This window comes from Podarcis liolepis, assembly GCF_965112155.1.
Source record: "Podarcis liolepis genome assembly, chromosome: 16".
NCBI lineage: Eukaryota > Metazoa > Chordata > Lepidosauria > Squamata > Lacertidae > Podarcis > Podarcis liolepis.
The window spans coordinates 27,989,966-28,009,932 of record NC_139567.1 but is presented as its reverse complement, the minus strand read 5'-3'; the positions used below and the strand labels follow the sequence as shown (position 1 = coordinate 28,009,932).

The following is a 19,967-nucleotide window of genomic DNA, read 5'->3' as shown; positions in this document are numbered from 1 at the left end:
TACACATTCAGCCCAGCCCTAATGTTCAGGAGCTTGCTTTTTCTTAAATTCAGAGAACTGTGGAACTAAAAATCTATTTAAAGGACAGAATGTTAGACTTGGACTGGGCAGACCTGGGTTAGAACCCACACACAAATACATAAAGCTCAATGGTCCACCTTCAAATCTAGGAGCAATCGCACCAAGTCACCCTAACCAACCTCACAGTCTTGTAATAATAAAACTGGATTCCTATCTTATTACTGATATGTGTAAGTAACTCTGGGGCCCTTTGTTTCCAGACCCTTTATCATCTTGGTTGTCCTCCTCTACACATGTTCCAATATGTCAATATCCTTACACTGTAGTACCCAGAACTGGGCACAGTACTCCAGGTAAGACCTAACCAAATCAGAATAGAGTGGTAGTAATAATACATCCCTTGGTCTGGACACCATACGTCTGTTGAAACAGCCTACAATTGCACTAACTTTTTTTTTTTTACTTTTACATCACACTGAAGAGTGAACTAATTACATTTTAAACAAAAAATTTTTGCCTGTGTGATGAAAATTGAAAGGACATACACACACACATACACATGGTCTTGAACATGAGAAATCATGTGCAAAGAATCATTTTAAACCCACCCCATCCAAGACACAAGAGACATCCTTATACTATTCCTATATAAGCAGAAATAACAATTGTGAAAGCATCCCCATTAGTATCTGCTTCCAATTTATATTTAATTTCAAATGCCCAACAAAAATATAACAATAGTGTTTTGATTTGGCCTTATGCGTATTTTGAGAAAGCTAACAGAACATGAAGTAGGCAAGTATTAAAAGTAAGTCTAAATTAATATTTGTAAAGTAGTAAAGCTTTAAAAATGCTAAACACTGTTTTATACTTAATAGCAGCAAATACAATATTCTGAGGCTGTTATCAAGTTCCATTTATACTTGCCAAACACATGGGGGCAGTTGACAACAGCATTACAGATCATGTACGACTGTTCTCAAAGGATTTCAGAGAGACAAGTACACTCGTTTGCAATTCAATAAACCTCTCTTTCTCATGCTCAAGTGGTGACCTCTTCTTATATACACACACAAGAAGCTACAGCCAAAACTGGAGAATCTCCGGTCCCAATCTACATTTCAAAGCCCACAAACAAAACAATAATAGGTCTTACATTATTAAACATGCTTAATATTTACATCCATTCATATGATCTAAGTTTTTATGCAAAAGACTAATCAAGAGAAAGAGGTAGTGCATGTTAATACAAAACATGGTATATCAAACTGGCTCTGAACCACTATTCACTTCTACCACTGCCCAACATGCTGGAAGATGGAAAGAGCAGAGGACAGGGCATTAAGTAAAAATTTCCTTCAGAAATCTATATGGGAAGCTGTGGCACTGTCAGACTCCCTAGCAAACAACTGTGGAAATGGGGAGTTATTGGGCGACATTCATGCATAGTAAGCCAAACTATCTGGATTCCTGAGGTTTATTGGAAATAAGTGAAGTTCTGGTGCACCCTGCCCAATCACTCCTTCTTAGCTCCTCCTGTGGCACAAGCAAGGTAAACAAACCAGGATGCCTTGGCTTCCCATTGTGTCCCAACCACAGCTTCTGTTGGCTTGCTGCTGATGGCTAAAATAACTGCAAATATGAATATTTTAAACCTTGGCAAAACCGGGCGGTGAAGGGGACATGGTGGCCTACATCCAATGAAGAATTCACCTAAGGAGGCTTTGGACTGTTTTCTGAACAGCAATCTTCTCACTCCACCTCATTACATGATAAACCATTGTAAAAGAGAAGTGAGTGAGTGAGTTATTTCTTTGCCGTCCATCTGACTGGGTTACCCCAGACACCCTAGGTGGCTTCCAACAAATTAAAACATACTAAGACATCAAACATTAAAAACTTCCCTATACAAGGGCTACTTTCAGATGTTTTCTAAAAACTTTAGAAGACATCTTGAAAACTCTAGCACTTTGGATCCCAAAGTGTCACACTGATCATGGTAGAGCGGAAAGTGAAGCTACAACCTGGTGAGGCTACAACCACAGCTAGTCAGTTTGGTGTGTGATCCTTACACTGTGCAAGGTCTCTGGTTCAAGACGTGGTCAAGTCCCCTATGGGGATGATGCCACCTATATAGGGAAGGGCTGTGATTCATTTGCAGAGCACATACTGTACAGGTCCTAAATTCAATCCCTAGCATCTCCAAGTCAAATTAGGATAGATTCCTGTTTGGAGAGCCACTGTCAGACAGAGTAGACAGCACTAAGCTCCCCACCCAGAATCTCATCTTTAGCTTTCATAGTCAGATGCAACAGAGCATCAGAAGAAACCTTAAGAGAGTGTTCCAGGGTAGAATTAGTCTCCAGGGCTATACCTAATGCACTGTGTTGTTGTTTTTTTAAGAAAAAAACCTTAATATAGACCACAACTTTAGAAAGCTCTGCCTTGAACCAATCTGGTTTATTATAGGGAGAAAAACAACAGATTCAGAATCTCTGGTAATCAAAAGCCTTCTCTTTGCAATACATATCTCAATAGCCAGCATACAGCAATTAGATTTATATGTATAATTTTTATAATTTATAATATAAATTATGGGTTGTATGCAATGTTAGCCAAACTCAGAGCAGACACATTGAAATTAATGACCATGAGTAACTTTGGTCCATCAATTTAAATGGGTCTCCTCAGTGTAGTACTTAGCTGATATGACCCAAAAATTATACTTACATTCATAATATCATTTTATATTAAAGATCCTTACTGCTTTTAATTCTTCATGCTCTTTTAAAAATCCAGGACTCATTATTTGTAACAAAATGAAGCAATGTCAAACTTTTTTAAACAATCTATTCAATTGTACATGACATTCATAAAAGATTTACTCCTTTAGTCCTATTTCCTATTCATTCTGCTTCAAAGTAACCTTTGGGGCTATTTAAAGAAGCAATTAATTTTCAAGTTATTTGGAAGAGATCTCCCCTACTACATACATCAAAGAAGGTGATATCCTTCAAGTGACGCTATCGCTGTTTCCTCCAGAGCCTGGACATTTAAAAGAATGACTCAAGCTTTATAAATGCAGCTTCAAATGTGAGAATCTTTCCATTTATGAGACTCTACATAAGGACAAAATAAAAAGATTTTGTTGAACAGAACTCATGAAAATAATAAAATGCCACACTAAGCAATGGTCTTTTTATAGTCTTTTCACTATATTAAGCAGTCACAAAAGGTTATAGGAATGTCATTTGATCAACAATGACATCTGTAAAGAGATTAAAGGCCTTCATAAAGCTCAAGTAATATGAAGGAGATGACTTGCAAGAATTAGTTGTCACTGCACTGCTTATTTCACCCTCTGATAAACACAAATAGTTTGTTCTACACAAGCAAACAGTACACTAAAATATGAACATTAGCACATGTTTTTATAAAGCATGCACAAAAACATAAATAAAAGCAGCCTAAATGATCAATAATGTAGGTACCTGTGAGAAAGCTGAACGCTTGAGTATCGATGAAATTTATTCCACAGAGAACAAACACAAGACAACTCCATACTCCAAAACAAGGATTGAGCAAGACATATGCAGCTTCTGACCAGTGACTGCAGTGATACAGATTTTATTTCCTACGCTTCATAGCTAAAACTTAAGTGCACACACTGTATGTGAAACTTTACTTTGGAACTTGGATATCCTAGTGGGTGACCATTACATTTCACATTTCAAAGGAAGATGATTTACTTATTCATTTGATGCTTTTATACCCTGCACTTCTACTGCTACTATTGTGAGTTCAGGGCACTTTCAACATTAAAAATTAAAGTGCAATAAAAGCAATATAAGACAGACGGACAGACAGAAAAGAGTAACTTAAAACAGGGATTAGTCACTAGTACTTCATCAAATGTCTGTCAAAACAAAAATGTATTCAACTAGTGGCAAAAGGCCAGGAGAGAGGGGGACAAATAGACCTCCTGAGAAAAAGTCTGATAGCTTAGGTGCAACCACATAACATGATATCTTAAAGAGAGGACAAGACAACACAGAAGGTGCCCTGGACCAAATCCATTTAGGATTTTTTAAGAAAAATACTCAACATTCAGTGTTATGCTGTAATGTTTATAGGAATTAACCGGTCAGTGTGAGTTATGGGAAGTGGTGATGAGCAAAAGTTCTTTGGCTCACAACTGGAAAATAATCCTTTTTTTTTTTTACAGTACCTTTTCTGAACCATCCATTATTCTATGACCTGGATATGCTTTTGCAATATAAAGAACTGGGCAAGCAATGACACTTAGAAGCTTATTTATAAACCGTAAACCGAGTACTAGTATGATAGGATTAAAAATTTATCAAATAATTCATTTTTTATCAACTGCAGTGTTGGTCAACTAGCAAACATGAATTTAACACCTCACAAAGCTCATGCCGTTTTAAAACCCTGTAGTGCTCAAGTGTCTAGTTGCAGTCATTTATGCCATTTTAACATTTTAACATCTATCAACCAGGCACATTGTGCTGCTAAAGAACCTATACAAATCTGGCTCTGAGTACAGTTCAGAAGTGATGGTGCTAACCTTTAAGGCCCTAAATGGTCTTGGCCCTGTATACCTGAAGGAGCATATCTACCCGCATCCTTCAGGCTGGACACCAAGATCCACCTCCAAGGACCTTCTGATGGTTCCCTTACTGCAGGAAATGATGTTACAGGGAACCAGGCAGAAGACCTTCTCAATAGTGGCGCCCACTCAGTGGAATGCCTTCCCATCAGATGTTAAGAAAATAAACAACTATTTCACTATTAAAAAACTGGGATAGAAAAGCTAGGAGCCAAATGGCTTCTGGGACCTGGGTTGTGGGCACCAAAACAGAATGTCTAGTTACCAAGGGGGCGGGGTCAGCAACACTTTTTATTTATCATTTTGATAAGCATGAATTAATACGCAATTCACGTAAGTGACACATTGTTATCAGAAATTGTTAATACATGTTGACAATTAAAATATTGGTACCATACTTAAGTTTTCAAAACACTACTCTCTACTGTTAAACTCCTTAATATATTGTCTATCCTTAACATATACTTCAAGCCTTCAAAGCACATACATTTCAGCAATCCTTGAGCAAAAAATGGCACCCAGACTTTTTGAGGTGCTCACAAATGGAAAATCCACTACTACTGCCCGTTATATTAACAAAAAGAGGTCTCCAGTGTTGGCAGAGCTGTTGGCAGGGAGTAGGATTGCAAAGTTGCAGTGAGGAAACATCACGTTTAACTAACTGGCAAATCTTAGACCCTAAGCTTTCATTCTTTAAAAAAATATATAGATTAAGATAAAACCACTGCATGAAGTGTTGATCTCATTGTTAATAGCAGCAGCACTTGTTGGAACTACACTGGTATTCCTTACATTTAAGCATTTAAAATTTTCATCACCTGCAGAAACACCACCCCAAAGCAAAGGCTTTTGTTCATTACAAAATCACTTTAGGATAATTGACGAGACAGCAATTATAATTGTTATTTTAGGAATGCACTCCCCAGGGAGGTTCACATGGCGCCTTCATTATACACCTTTAGGTGCTAGGCAAAAAACATTCCTCTTCAACCAGGCCTCTGCCTCACTAATATTCTAAATGTATGGGGGGGGTATTGGTTTGGTTTGTTCTTCTTGTTTTTATAACATATTTTTGTGTTTTTATCTTATATTTTTATGGTGTGAACCATCTTGAGATCTTATGGAAGAACAGCGGTATAGAAATTTTAAGAATAATAATAAATACTACAGGGGAATTTAATTTAAGACAAAGGTACATACATCAAGCACTAGAGACATACAGAAAAAGGAATTCCTTAAAACCTACAGCACTAACAGATCTGGACACTTTCCTTTGCTTACAACATCCAGCATCTTCTAAACTAAGGGACAGGGTCATACATTATATATATATATATATATATATATATATATATATATATATATATATATATGTGTGTGTGTGTGTGTGTGTGTGTGTATGTATATATCCCTCTTCAGGTGCTCAGTACAAAGTTTATAGCCTCTCTCCCTCTCCACATGCAAAGCTGCTCCCTCCATTTAGTACCATATTCACTTGAGTCTAATGTGACATCGAATCTAATGTGCACCTCAATTTTCAGAACCTTGAAACCAAAAAATGTATTTGCTGGTGAATGTAAATGTGCCATCAAATCTAATACGCACCTTAATTTTCGCAGCGTAATTTGCCCCAAAAAGGTGAGCATTAGATTGAGTAAATACAGTATTTTTCACTCCACCCAACCCCACCAAATAATACCCTCTCCTACGGTGCAGATATAGCTTAAGAGCTCAGAATCTGCCTCTCTCCCTGAGAATATATTCCAAATACCTCCCAGTCAACCAGTTCTGGCCACTTTATTCCAAGATCAGGTAGATATTTTTAAGAACAAGGAAAGCTTGCTTTGTAAGTTTACTGAGTGGAAAAGCTGGAGTGGATTACTGTGCAAGGTGAAATAACTATTAGCTCAGCTTTGGTACTGAGAATCAATTCCTAGACTAATCATTTACTCACAGAACTGTCTTCCTTAATTCAAAGTCTTTGTGTGTTGCCCATGAAAACAAAAAGGAGTTGTAAGAAATGGCTATGTATTTTATTAAGCAAATGGGAGGAGCAGTTCCTACTTTCTAAAGAAAAAAGGTGTTGATGTTTATCTGCATAAGATAGGACATCATCTTTTTAGTCCTTTGGAAGGACCAGCTGCAGTTGCTAATTAACTGCCCTAAGATCACGCTGAGATCTTGTGATGAAGGGTGGTATATAAATCTAATAAATACACTGGTACCTCGGGTTACATACGCTTCAGGTTACATACGTTTCAGGTTACAGACTCTGCTAACCTAGAAATAGTACCTTGGGTTAGGAACTTTGCTTCAGGATGAGAACAGAAATCGTGCTCCAGCGGCGCGGAAGCAGCAGGAGGCCCCATTAGCTAAAGTGATGCTTCAGGTTAAGAACAGTTTCAGGTTAAGAACGGACCTCTGGAACAAATTAAGCTCTTAACCAGAGGTACCACTGTATAATTAATTGAAGTTTGGCACACACAAAAAGCCCTCTGCACACGATGGGAGGCACATAGCTCTTTAAAGAATGAAGAAGCAGGTTGCAGTTTCTTAGCTGCAGATGCTCAGCCTCTCTCAGTCATCTGTCTGTTCCACAGCTTGTCATGCACAGAAGGGTCCTTGTTCTTATCTGTGCAATGTTGGGAGTATGTAGGTCTCACCAATTAATGTCTCCAGTTCCTCTCAGTTTCCATTACCTCTCATCCTCTGGCATGAAAAAGGTTTCCATCCTTAATCTTCCCCTGGCTCAGCTCACCCATCTCCCTTTGGAGTCACTGTTTGCTTTTGCTTTCTTTCCTCTCAAAAGTGACTAATGTCACCAATCTTTATTGCTGACCAAACATCAGAAAATGAGGTTTGCATCCATTCCATCAGACCTAATGTTTGTAAATAATAATAATAATAACAACTTAACCCTAGAAGTTCTCCACAAAATAAGAACGAGAGATATGGTACTGGTAGCAACTAGCTTTTCCCCCCATATCCAAACCAAATCTGTGGTGCCTGGCCCAAGCTTCTTTATGAAACTGTTGGCATTTTAGAAGCCTTTTTTACCATGCCTAACTTATTAACCATTTCCAACTGACTATGGAGCTTTTTCCTTATAAGAAAGACACCGGGGTGAAGAGAAGGATGACTGAAGCAAGCCAGCATTGCAACTGACAGGTACATCTGTCAATGCAACAATGCTTACATTGCTACGGGCTTGCAGTTCAGCTCCTGTTAAGTAGAAGAAACCTCAATTACTGTTTTTGATAGATACTGGATAATTCCTGAAGCCCTGCACGTATTCCACATATCATATGAAGAAGGGCCATTACCTTGGTGTGGAAAATATACAGTGGTGCCCCGCAAGACGAATGCCTCGCAAGACGGAAAACCCGCTAGACGAAAGAGTTTTCCGTTTTGGAGGTGCTTCGCAAAACGAATTTCCTATGGGCTTGCTTCGCAAGACAACAATGCCTTGCGAGTTCCTGCGGGGTTTTTTTCCTCCCCCCCCTTTTTTCTAAGCCGCTAAGCCTCTTATCAGCTGATCCGATCAGCAGATAAGCCGCTAAAAGCCGCTAATAGCGCTAATCCGCTAATCCGTCAATGGGCTTGCTTCGCAAGACGAAAAAACCGCTAGACGAAGAGAATCACAGAAAGGATTCTTTTCGTCTTGTGAGGCACCACTGTACTCTGGATGCAGAAAATCCCTGGGTCAACCCCCAGTACCCCCAGGTAGAGTTATGAGAGAACCCCGTCTAAAACCCTGTAGAGCCACTGCCAGTCAATGCAAAGCAGGGATATGAAGCTGGATCCGGTCAGTGGACCAGATCCTGAGGGCCCCATGACAGGGCTTTAAAAGAATGTTAGGCAAGTTCATGGAGGAGAGGGTTACCAATGGCTACTTGCCATGATGGCTATTCTCTGCCCTCACAGCTGAAGGCAGCAATGCTTCTGAATGCCAGTTATTGGAAACCACGGGAGAGTGTGCTCTTGTGTTCAAATCCTCCTTGCTGGTTTCCCACAAGCAACTGTTCAGCCACTGTGAGAACAGGATGCTAGACTAGCTGGGCCATTGGTCGGATCCAGCAGGATCTTATGGTCTTACTAGTTCAATGATGTTCACGGCCTCTGGACCAATGCAAAGTGTGGGGATACTAATGCCAAAAGCTTCGTCTCTGGCTTGTGGTTCCCTTCCTAGCAAAGAACAGATCCAACGTGCCTGTTTGAAATACAGGACTAGGATCCTAAGAACCAGGCCTGTGTAGTGCTTGTCTGAGGCCTGGGGCAGGAGTCTTGTTCTTGGCATGACAGTGTAAATCTGGCAGGGGGCCCTGGCTGGCTTAGCCCTCTGAGGCCCAAGGCAAGTGTACCCAGCTGCCACCTCCTCTACACAAGCCTGCTAAAAACTCTTTTAGACACAGTCAAAAGCTTGTGCAAATTTAATGTGTTTTGTTTTTATTTTCTTTTTCACTTTTCCTTTGAACACATTTCTTCACACAAACTAAAAGTTGAAACTGCCTTAGTTTCAAAAGGTATTTCCCATGTGCAGGGTCAATGAACTGCGGCCATATTCAGCAGCCAATATATCTAAAAGCCTGCTGAAACACAGTAAAACAGCCTCTGAGCAGATGCAGTATCCTTCCCTTTACACTAAAAAGTGCAAACATGCCCCCATCCCTCTTCCACATAGCATTGAAAATAACTTATAAAGTAGGCATCCTATCTTTAGAAATTAAACATTGTCCTCACCTCCCCAGAAAATATTCCATACTCAACAGTACATCTCCCAGTAACTATACTGGTTTTTGTTTTGCTTATCTTCTATTTAGGGAACTGTGGAAAAACACATCGAACAGTCAGTCTGCTTTTCCTTCTGATGTGACACAGCTCAGAATGTGCTCATACATAATTCTGTGCATAACTACTTGCCTGGGAAAGTTGTACATCTCCAAGTTTGTGTTCCCTAGCTCTAAAGTGAGGTTTTATGATTAAGAATATTGACACAGCTTCCCACCCATTGAAAACCGTTAACAGACACAAAAATTATCTGCCTTAAACTCAACAGCTGGCCTTGAGTTTATCTCTCAACCTCCATGTTCCTTGCCAGTAAAATAGGAGTATTAATTGGTTGCCTTTGAGCAGGTCATTCTACACTTTTGCTGGTCATGGGAGAGGGAGGGGAGAGAGAGAGAGTGAGTTTGTAGATAGAATCCATGAATCCATAGTAACTCTGATCTGAACTGGTCACTCTAGTGTATGGAATAGGTAAATGGCTCCGTCCTTTGTGCCACCATTTTGCATCTTACTTTGGTTGATATATCTGTGCTCCAGTAAAAAGACAAAGGAGATAATTCATTTCTGAGGTCTGTTCATCTCCGATATCACTTGACACGGCAACTCTTGCTTAGAACATTTCACCTAATCATGAACACTCTTGAAAAACAATGCACAATTGTTTTATGAAAGGCAACAGTGATCAAATTCAATCCTAACTGCTACTGAAACAGTCATCAGCTAGTGTATATTCCAAATCAGACCATAAGTACTACAGAAATGCACAGTGCAAAAGCTAAGACACTTGCATAAACAGTGATTCACACTGGGCTTTGTGTGTTTTGTTTGATACCGAAGAGAAAATACAAGAATGAACAAAGAACTCATTACTTCTTTCCCTGCTGTTTTTCAACATGTGTCAATACTAAAGGGCTTCATCTTAGAAAAAATAGCAACATTCCTGCAGAAGGTCAAATATGGAATGATGGGCAAAAATTAATCTTATTAAAATGCCCCTTACTCTTTCAAAACAAAAGTACTTCCACAACCTGGGCTCCATTACAGAGGCCTTTTCCCAGTCAATCAGATCTCCTTCAGCAACAGAGCACAATGTAAGGTTTTGGATGAGCAAAGTGAGTAGGGGGCAGGAGTCTATCACACAGTCCTGGTCCCTAACTTGCTTCTAGTGTTAAAAACTCTCATATATATATGTGTGTTGTTGTTTAGTCGTTTAGTCGTGTCCGACTCTTCGTGACCCCATGGACCAGAGCACGCCAGGCACTCCTGTCTTCCACTGCCTCTCGCAGTTTGATATATATATATATATATATATATATATATATATATATGAGAGGCACCAAGTGGCTCCTTAAACCAAGGTTATAGTTGCTAAAATGGAATGTCTAGTTTGCCCTTTTGGGGCAAGGGGGCTCTAGAGTCTTATTTTTTCACATGACCAAATATGTCAAGAAAAACATTTCTCAATCTAAGAACAGGTCCTCAAAGGACTTCAGAAATCTGAAGAAACCTTTTTATTGAAAACACCCTGTGCTTGGGAGTGTGAGAATGTTGTTTATTAAAGGGGCATTCATTTTGTCCAAGTAAGTTTATGCCATTAACAGTTTTTAATAAGGACATTAAGACAGGAATATGCAAAGAGATGGAAAGGATGATCTCTTGTCTCCTGGCAGTTATTCCAATTTTCAAACAATACATCCTTCAGATGCACAGCCACTAAGATTCAAAGGTCACTGGAGTCTTTGTATCCAGTTGTATGGTAGTTAACAAACAAACTTTTGTTCTTCTTTTTCTCAATGGAATAAGTTGCAGCCACAATAATTGAGTTCTGCATTCAAGGCTTGCATATGCATAATTTAGCTACAGGACTCTGGATCCCGTTTATACTTAACAGAGTCACCGATTATAAATGAATCTCTTATATTTTACATGCACATGAATGAGAAAAAGAACCCAGTGTGGCTTCTCCCTTGCATCAAAGAAGTTCCTTCAGATTATTTGTTCTCTATTTTTAATGCACTATATTCTTCTACTCTTTAAATTAGAACTGGCAACTCTACCAGGATTTAACTATTGTCTGTAATAATCAAGAAAGTGATTAATTCTTTTTGGATGAATTCATCCCCATTATGTAAATAATATAAACATAAAGCAAAGAATATCAGAGAGAACAGCAGCCAAGTATGCAACAGGCTGCTACAGTGCAACTGCATAGCCGATTTCAGATACTGGTGGTAATATCTGTAAAGTACAAAATATATTTTCTAATTATATACAGCAGACAACTGTACTCCAATTAATTCAGACACTCTAAGCAGGACATGGACCCAATAAAAAGTGGGGAGGGGAATGTAATTGTTTCAGATCTATATTGGTTGACTACACAATGGAACAAATCAAGAGAAATCACACATTTCACAAAATAAAATGGGGTGGGGCATAAATGCAACTGCTTCAAAGCCATGGTATATTCCAGGCATAGGTAAACTTGGCCCTCCAGATGTTTTTGGACTACCACTGGTCCTGTTAGCTAGGGATCATGGGAATTGTGTCCCAAAACATCTGGAGGGCCGAGTTTGCCTATACATGATATATTCTCTCTAGTGATGGTATCCAGAAGTCTAAAGCTCAAAATCAGTTGAGGTGGCCAATGGAGGCTAAGATCAACAGAAAGGACTCCCTCAGGTGTGCTTGAAGGAAGAGGAAGGAAATGGAAGGATCACTGATCTGCAAGGACAAAGATGTGGAAGAAGCTGCATGCACTCTTATATTGTTTCCACCCTTCTCCAAAATAGGAACTGTGTGCAACCTGACTGTTAAGGGGTCAGGCTTATAGCTCAACTTGATACCTATCTACCTTAAAATACACAGCTCTTCCAGGCAATATTAATTTCATCCTAGAGTACAAAAAGAACATACTAAAGTGCTCTCAGAACTTACACCTTATTTGAGAAATCCTGAAGAACAGGTAAGGAGCCACAGAATTGGGAAAGGCCAAATTTCCCGTGCTTTAAAAAAGTGAAACGGGGAATCTGGGAAACACCATAATTCATAGTGGTGTGTATTGGGAGGTCGGAAGAACCTTAATTTACAATACAAAATTGCCAACAATATGCAGAGACTGATTATTATAATTTATTAAGTGGTTTCTGTGTGCACTGAGCTTCACACACCCTAAGAGAGGTCAAAAAAATCTCCCTTTTCACAGATGTAGAGCTGAAGCTGATGATTATTTGCCATCCAGAGCATTCATCGAAGTTTTACAATGTGAACCAAAGGCTTTCTGGTTCACAGGTGTGAGAGGAGCCTGTCTGCCTTTAATTCTTACTGGCCCAACTTACATGAATCATATAAAGTTGCAGGTTTCTTTCCTACCCTGTATTCATTCTTCAGTCCAATCTCTAGTTCACAAGTAACAATTAATTACACTCTGGCAAGAAAACTGGCATTGCGGCAATTTTAAGATTCCAGAATGCTTTCTTAGTTCTCCAAAACCTACTGCAAGTAAAACAGAACACTTTTTAACACAAGCAGGGGAACCTTAAGTGTATTTTCTCTGAAGTCCACTAAGCTCAAAAGATACGGTACTTATTTACTAGTAAGCACGGTTAAAATTGCAACCTATGACTTCAATATCCTAATCACACATACTGGACTGTAAATCCCACTAACCGCCACAGGAGTACTAAATTTTCACATTTATATCTTGCACACTCTCCCCTTTAGAGCTCCATTAGTGCCATAAGATAGGATCAAGCTGTACCTGTGGTATCCTTTTCCCAACAAATCCCATGCAAATACAGCAGGGCATAGGGCAGAAAGGTTCAAAGGATTATTTTTTAAGAAAACACACTGTTTCTTCTTTAAGAAGAAAGCCTTGCTTATTTTAAATGAGGATTGCACACAAGGATAAGCCAAGACTCTCTGAAAGTTAAACTAAACCCAGCAGAAGTCTGCCTTTCAGCCACATAGAAGGAAGAGGGAAGAAACCAGTGCCTCACTCAGATTCTTGGAATCCTTCTCATATAACACTAAACTATAGTAAACAGGGCACAGTAACGGCAGGACCTGTTTGCCAAGTTTCTCATACTGGAAAAAAATACAGTGGGCCCACGACTTACATGCTATTTACTGTATTTATACTATTGCAACCTGTGAGTTCCAAGGCCATTACACAACCCTCCCAGAGCCTGGTAAATAAGTTGGAGGACAAGGACTGCTCCAGACAGGTAGGAATGGTTGGGGGGTGGTTCTTGTGGTTCCTGATTTTGCATGATTTTACCTGTGTGCATGGACCCCCAGAGCCCTTGCGTAGGTGGTGGGCCCACTGTATACAAAAAAATCCAATACTGTCATACTGCTTTCTTGAGATTGTAAGTGATCACCAAAAATACTAAAAAAAAATCAACATGCCACATTATATTTCTGAACTTTAGCAAAAACTTTGCAAACAAGTCACTTCTGCTGCTTCATAATGTCTCAACGACAAATCTGAGAAAAACAAGCCAACTTCAAATCTTAGTTTATGAAGCTAGTTTGTTTCAAAAAACCATAGCTAGGACTAATCAGTTTGCCTGGGTTTGGATACAATGCTAAACTGTGGTTAATCAAAGTGAAAAGCTTATCAGTTAGCTCTGTTGGTTAGGGCATGGTGCTGATAACACCAAGGTTGCAGGTTCTATCCCCATACAGGCCACTTGCATATTCCTGCATTGGCTGAGGTTGAACCAAATGACCCTCAGGGTCCCTTCCAACTCTCCAATTCTATTATCACAGGTGCTTCAATTCTAGAGATGCAACCATGTATCTCACTACAATCATCCACTGAGTTATCCTGGTTTTGTTATGCTATCCAACTACGTAGTTGCAATCTGCACTGAGTTCAGTTCTCTTACATATCTGATTCCATTAACTAATCTACAACGAAGTTCCACCTTATGTAGAAATAAAAACAGCAACTACTGTACTAGCTCTTGCTTATGCAAAATCCTGGACACTTACTTGTAAATGAACTTGAATGGCATTTGACTTAAGCTCAACTTTGCTCAAATAGGACGTCCAAACAAATGTACAAAGAAGTGCAACTTTAGCCATCATATCTTGCTCAGTATCCTTGCAAGTGCACAGAAACAAAAAAAAAAAGGTCCCTAGACAAATAATTTGGTGTGCGAAGTCTCAAGAGCCACTCAGTTTTCTAGATGATACTAGGCTGTGTAAAGGCTCTAGTTAATCAAAATGTTTTACTATAGCTTATGTTTGTATGTTTAAGGAGATCAATTACTTTCAAAGAAGAAAATTACTTAAATCAGTCCTTTCTTAATCATTTGAGGCAGCACTCCTACACACATTATCCTGGGGCTTACAACTGAGTAGTCATCCCTAGGATTGTGCTGTAAACCATTCTGATTTAAAATTAATATTGGATTCTAACCATACAGCCTCTCTCTTTGCTTGGGATTGTTGGTACCACATCATAAATCAAACCTTTCCCCTGGGGAAGGTTTGGCCCACGGGTCCCATTTTTAGACCTTCTTTCTACTGATCTATGATTGCTCATCATTTTTTATTTGAATTGCAATCCATAATTCCCTGTATGGCTTTTGCTTCTTTCCTGGTAGAAAGAGTCCTGCTGGTCCTTCCTACTGTTCTGCTGCTGGGATACATTTGGGTGTCAAGAGGATTTAAACTACTGATAGCTTTTAAAAAGCTTTCGAAGAAAAAGCAAATGTGATTTTGCTCAGGACCTCCGAACAAACGTCATGACTTATTTGTTCTCAAGGTTCTATTTACTGCAACCACAACCCTTGGGGCAAAGAGCCAAGGAGACACGACATCTGGGGTCCTTGCCCTCATCACAGTAACTGCAGACCTCAATACAGCATTAGGTAGAGGCACAGAGGCAGCAACAGGGGGCACAGTAGGTACAACTCAGCAACACATCACTCCCATGTTGCCAATACCAAAATGGCATAATCTGTAAACTGTTATTAGATGTATTCTTTTGTTAACCTGATATGTGGGCCTCCAATTAAGAAGCAATTTCTGGTAATGATTATGAGGATTTGTGTTTATCTCAATTACTGAGCCAATGAACATTTCAAAGACTGACATAATTGGAAAAGAGTTGCTGTTACTCTTACATAACATGAAATGCAGAATTACTTCTACAATGCTAGGAAATGAATGAACTTTTCCTTGATTTTTGGTGTTTAAAGCCAGTATCTGAACTGCGAAATTTAATGGGCATGCAAACTATTCTTGATGGCCACAAACTGCTGCAGAGCCCCAACCCAGATCTCAACACATTCCAGATCAGGGACACTCTGGCTACGTTCTCTTCAAAGGTTTAGCCCTCAGGGGAAGCTCAGAGAAGTTGTTTTTACAGGCATCAATTACAGCCATCCTATCCACTGAGCCACAAGAGCCTGCTGTGACTATGGGCTCTGCCTCTCTATGATTTTGTGTGTGGGAAGAGGTGTGGACTAAATAAGATGCTGTCATTGTAGATTCATTCTATAACCACAGTTTGAAGGTGCCTTCTGTACATGGCTAATGTGGGAGTGTCATCCATATAAAAGTTCACAACTGGTGTATGGCAGCAAAGTTGGCAGAGGTGTTGGTAAGGTTACATTGTCCTTTGTTGCTACAGCTATTCTTTCAACTTTGCTGCTGAGAGTGCACAGGATGATAGCAATGTTATGCATCATTAGCTCTCTCTAGGGGTTTTCAGTATAAAGGAATGATAAAATCACTCTGACTATCATTTTATTAAGTAGATTTAAAGGACAGCTTGTGTTAGCTTTGAATGTCAGTTACTAAAACAAGAGGTTTCCATTCAACAACACACATGGAACATGTGCATCTACAATTATTCACAAGCTCGCAAAGCATGAGAATTTCAGAAGAAATCACAAAAGCTATTTCCATTTCCATTTCAAAATAAAGGCTGAGTATAAGTATTCATTTCTAAAGAGAAAAGGCAACATCATAGCTTTACATAAGAAGAGCCGTGAATGATCAGGCAAAAGGCCCATCTAATCCAGCATCCTGTTCCCATCATGGTCACAAGACCAGAGTGCAGCACCACTCTGCCCATTTGTGATCACCAGCAATAGAGGCATACAACTTCTGATCCTTTTAACAACTATAACAGTAGCCATGATCCAGCAACTATTTAACTAAGTACATACACTAGCTGGAAGGGAGGGCAAGCTGCATAGTAAAGCAGAAAACTATTTTTTTCCAACTCCTGTAACGAACCAGCAGACTGGAAAAAATATTACCTTGTGGTGCAAGGGTCTGAACCTGAAGAACAGTCTACATATAAGCAGCTGTTAGCCTAGCCAGTTTCACTCCTCAGCAAAACTCTAAAAGAAAGAAAAAAACAAGTGTTCTTCAACACTCTGCAGATTAGTAGTGCACCATTCAAACAGGCCCCTGGCTGCTCACCAGCCAACTCTATTTACACAACCAGTTAAGATAATAGGTGTTGTAGTTAAGATCATAGAATCATAAAATTGTAGCACTGGAAGGGACCCCAAGGGTCATCTACTCTGACAAATAAGACAGTTTCCTATGGCGACCACAACCTAGATCTGCCAATCAGAAGGTCAGCAGTTTGAATCCCCGCGAAGGGGTGAGCTCCCATTGCTCAGTCCCTGCTCCTGCCAACCAAGTAGTTCAAAAGCACGTCAAAGTGCAAGTAGATAAATAGGTACCGCTCAGGCAGGAAGGTAAACGGCGTTTCCGTGCGCCAGAAGCGGCTTACTCATGCTGGCCACATGACCCGGAAGCTGTACGCCAGCTCCCTTGGCCAATAAAGCAAGATGAGCGCCGCAACCCCAGAGTCCATCACGACTGGACCTAATGGTCAGAGGTCCCTTTACCTTTAACCTAGATTTAAAGTGCAATTTGGCACCTAGCTTATATATCTGAGCTTCTAAAACTGACTTCAGTGTACAGTGGTACCTCGGGTTATAGATGCTTCAGGTTACAGACTCTGCTAACCCAGAAATAGTACCTCAGGTTAAGAACTTTGCTTTAGGATGAGAACAGAAATCACGTGGTGGCAGCAGCGGGAGGCCCCATTAGCTAAACTGGTACCTCAGGTTAAGAACAGTTTCAGGTCAAGAATGGACCTCTGGAACAAATTAAGTTCTTAATTTCCCTTCCTATAAATGCTAGAGACAGGGAACTTGCATAGGCTGAAAATATAGTAGGCTATGAGGTTAGGATGAAAGACAGAAACAAGCACACACTTTGTTGAGCAGTCTTCCAATCAAAACCGGTTTACTGCAGCAGTGAACTGCCACTTAATTCATTTAAACTACTTTGACCAGGAAAAAGTCATATTTCAATACACTTGTGTACATATACCTATGGCACAATAAGAACCAGAATTTGATATCTGCCAATCTAATAAAAACCTGAAGTATACTTGGAATGTTGCAGTTTGTACAGTCAAAATACACTCAAAATTGAATTTTATTTTTACCTTCAGATTGTTCCAATAGGTTCAAATTAAAAAGCATGTGCCCTATTCAAGCAAATTAAGTAAAGTTCAAAATCTATTTCTATGCTGTTTGCTTAGAATTTTGGTATATTGTTTGCTTAGAATTATGATATATAATTTGCTACTTGCAATAAACTGCTCACTCTCATTGTCTACCATTACTATACATCACTGTGGAAAGCCATTAACTTTAGCAGTTAACTCTTGTGTTGCTTTAGAACCTTTGCAAGTATATTTTACTCCCACTGAAATGAATGTGATGTACTCACACTCCCATAGCACTTAATATTGGTGAGCTTTTTACTTACTATCCCTATTTTTAAGTACTTTCATTGTTAATAACAAATAAGATTTCTGACTAAGTACTGTTTCAGCAAGGCTGCAATTCTAAATTTATTTAGAAATCCCACTGAAAGCAACCATGGGTTACTTACTTCTGAATGAACATGGTTAATATTTTACTGTAAAAAGGACATAGAGTGGGTACAGAAAGTAAAGCATAAGAGTTAAGTGAATTCTATTCCTTATCTCAAAAGGTACTGCCACATAGCCTTAGCTCCATCCAATGTGTTAATACTTCAGACATTTCCAAAACTGAATCTAACAGGGGGTCCGGTAATTTCAGACATGGGCCAGAGAAAAGCAGTGTAAGAAAGAAAACCATAACATGTTCCACTTCAACTGATGATTAACAATGTAAGAAGAACCCTGCTGGATCAGACCAGTGGCCCATCTAGTCCAGCATACTGTTCTCACAGTGGCCAACCAGATGCCTGTTGGTTGTATTCAGTTCAATCTCAAGCAAAAGCAAGTATTTGTCTACTTATAATACAGAGCATATTGCTCATGAAAAATTGTTTAACATTGAACAAATCAAAGTCATGGTGGAACTTAAGTGTTTTAGGCTGCAATCCAAACAATTGCTAAAGAGAGACAGAGGTTAACAGTCTGGCAAAGCTACCACTGTATCTGCAGCACTGCAGCACACCGGTCAGGGCAGATCAAGTCCAATGCCATCATTTGACTGGGTTACAGTGAAACCTGAACCAGCTAGGTCCCTCCTACTCACCCAGAATGCCCAGCCTGGAAGTTTTTTTGTAAGCTGCTGCCAGCAGGCATCCCACCAGAAGTATTTCTGCCCATGAAAGTGTTTGGCAGGTGAAACAGGAAGTTCTGTACCAGCAGAGGCTGGAAGGGATTGGGAAAGGACACCTCCACTGAATCCAAACCCACTCCACAGCCCAGGACAAAAGAAGTTTGGACCACAGCCTTACATTTGTATTGTTTACACAGAATCTCTTTCAAGTATTGTTTTTGCATATTTATTATTGTAAATTGCTTAAGGTTGGATGCCTCTGACAGAGTGAACCAAGTTATTAATATAATGTTAATACAATTTACTAACTAAACTACACAGGAAAGATAGCACAGCAAGATGCCTAAATGCCTTCAAGGTTTCTCATAATACACAACTCTTGCCAGCACCAGAGTGACTCAAGAAAAGTACAGCTACACAATCCAAGAAGAAATACAGTGGTACCTCTGGTTATGAACTTAATTCGTTCCAGAGGTCCGTTCTTAACCTGAAACCGTTCTTAACCTGAGGTACCACTTTAGCTAATGGGGCCTCCCGCTGCCCCACGCCACTGGCGCACAATTTCTGTTCTCATTCTGAAGCAAAGTTCTTAACCCAAGGTACTACTTCCAGATTAGCAGAGTCTGTAACCCGAAGTGTTTGTAACGCGAGGTACCACTGTACTAACAAGGAACTCAAAGTCTGTTTGAAAAGTATTATTCACACCACCTGAAAAAGAAAATATCACTCAAACTACCAACTATACAGGAGGTAATAATTAACGTAATTCTAGTGCTGCATTAACATTTTTTTAAAGGTCCCAGGTGCTGGACTCCCAAATGTCTTTCTTCAAAAATAAATGTTTCCCATGGATGATATCTTTTCCTCTCATGTGGGCAGAATTGGCAATAAAGTACTTTCTTGGGGGGGGGGGGAGCTGAGGAGCCAAA

The 19,967-nt window shown here is 39.6% G+C and overlaps 1 protein-coding gene across 5 annotated transcripts in view; it reads right to left on the bottom strand.

Annotated features, from left to right (window-relative positions):
- ARHGAP32 (Rho GTPase activating protein 32) overlaps positions 1 to 19,967 on the bottom strand; it is a 208,278-nt gene that overhangs the window by 182,470 nt on the left and 5,841 nt on the right. Inside the window, exon 1 of one of the 5 annotated variants that reach the window (XM_083479141.1) lies at positions 16,714 to 16,733. The exons of the other annotated variants lie outside the window; for them this stretch is intronic. The gene's annotated coding sequence lies outside the window, so the exon portion shown is untranslated. Of the gene's footprint in view, positions 1 to 16,713; positions 16,734 to 19,967 lie in introns of those variants that run through there. 5 annotated transcript variants of the gene reach the window in all.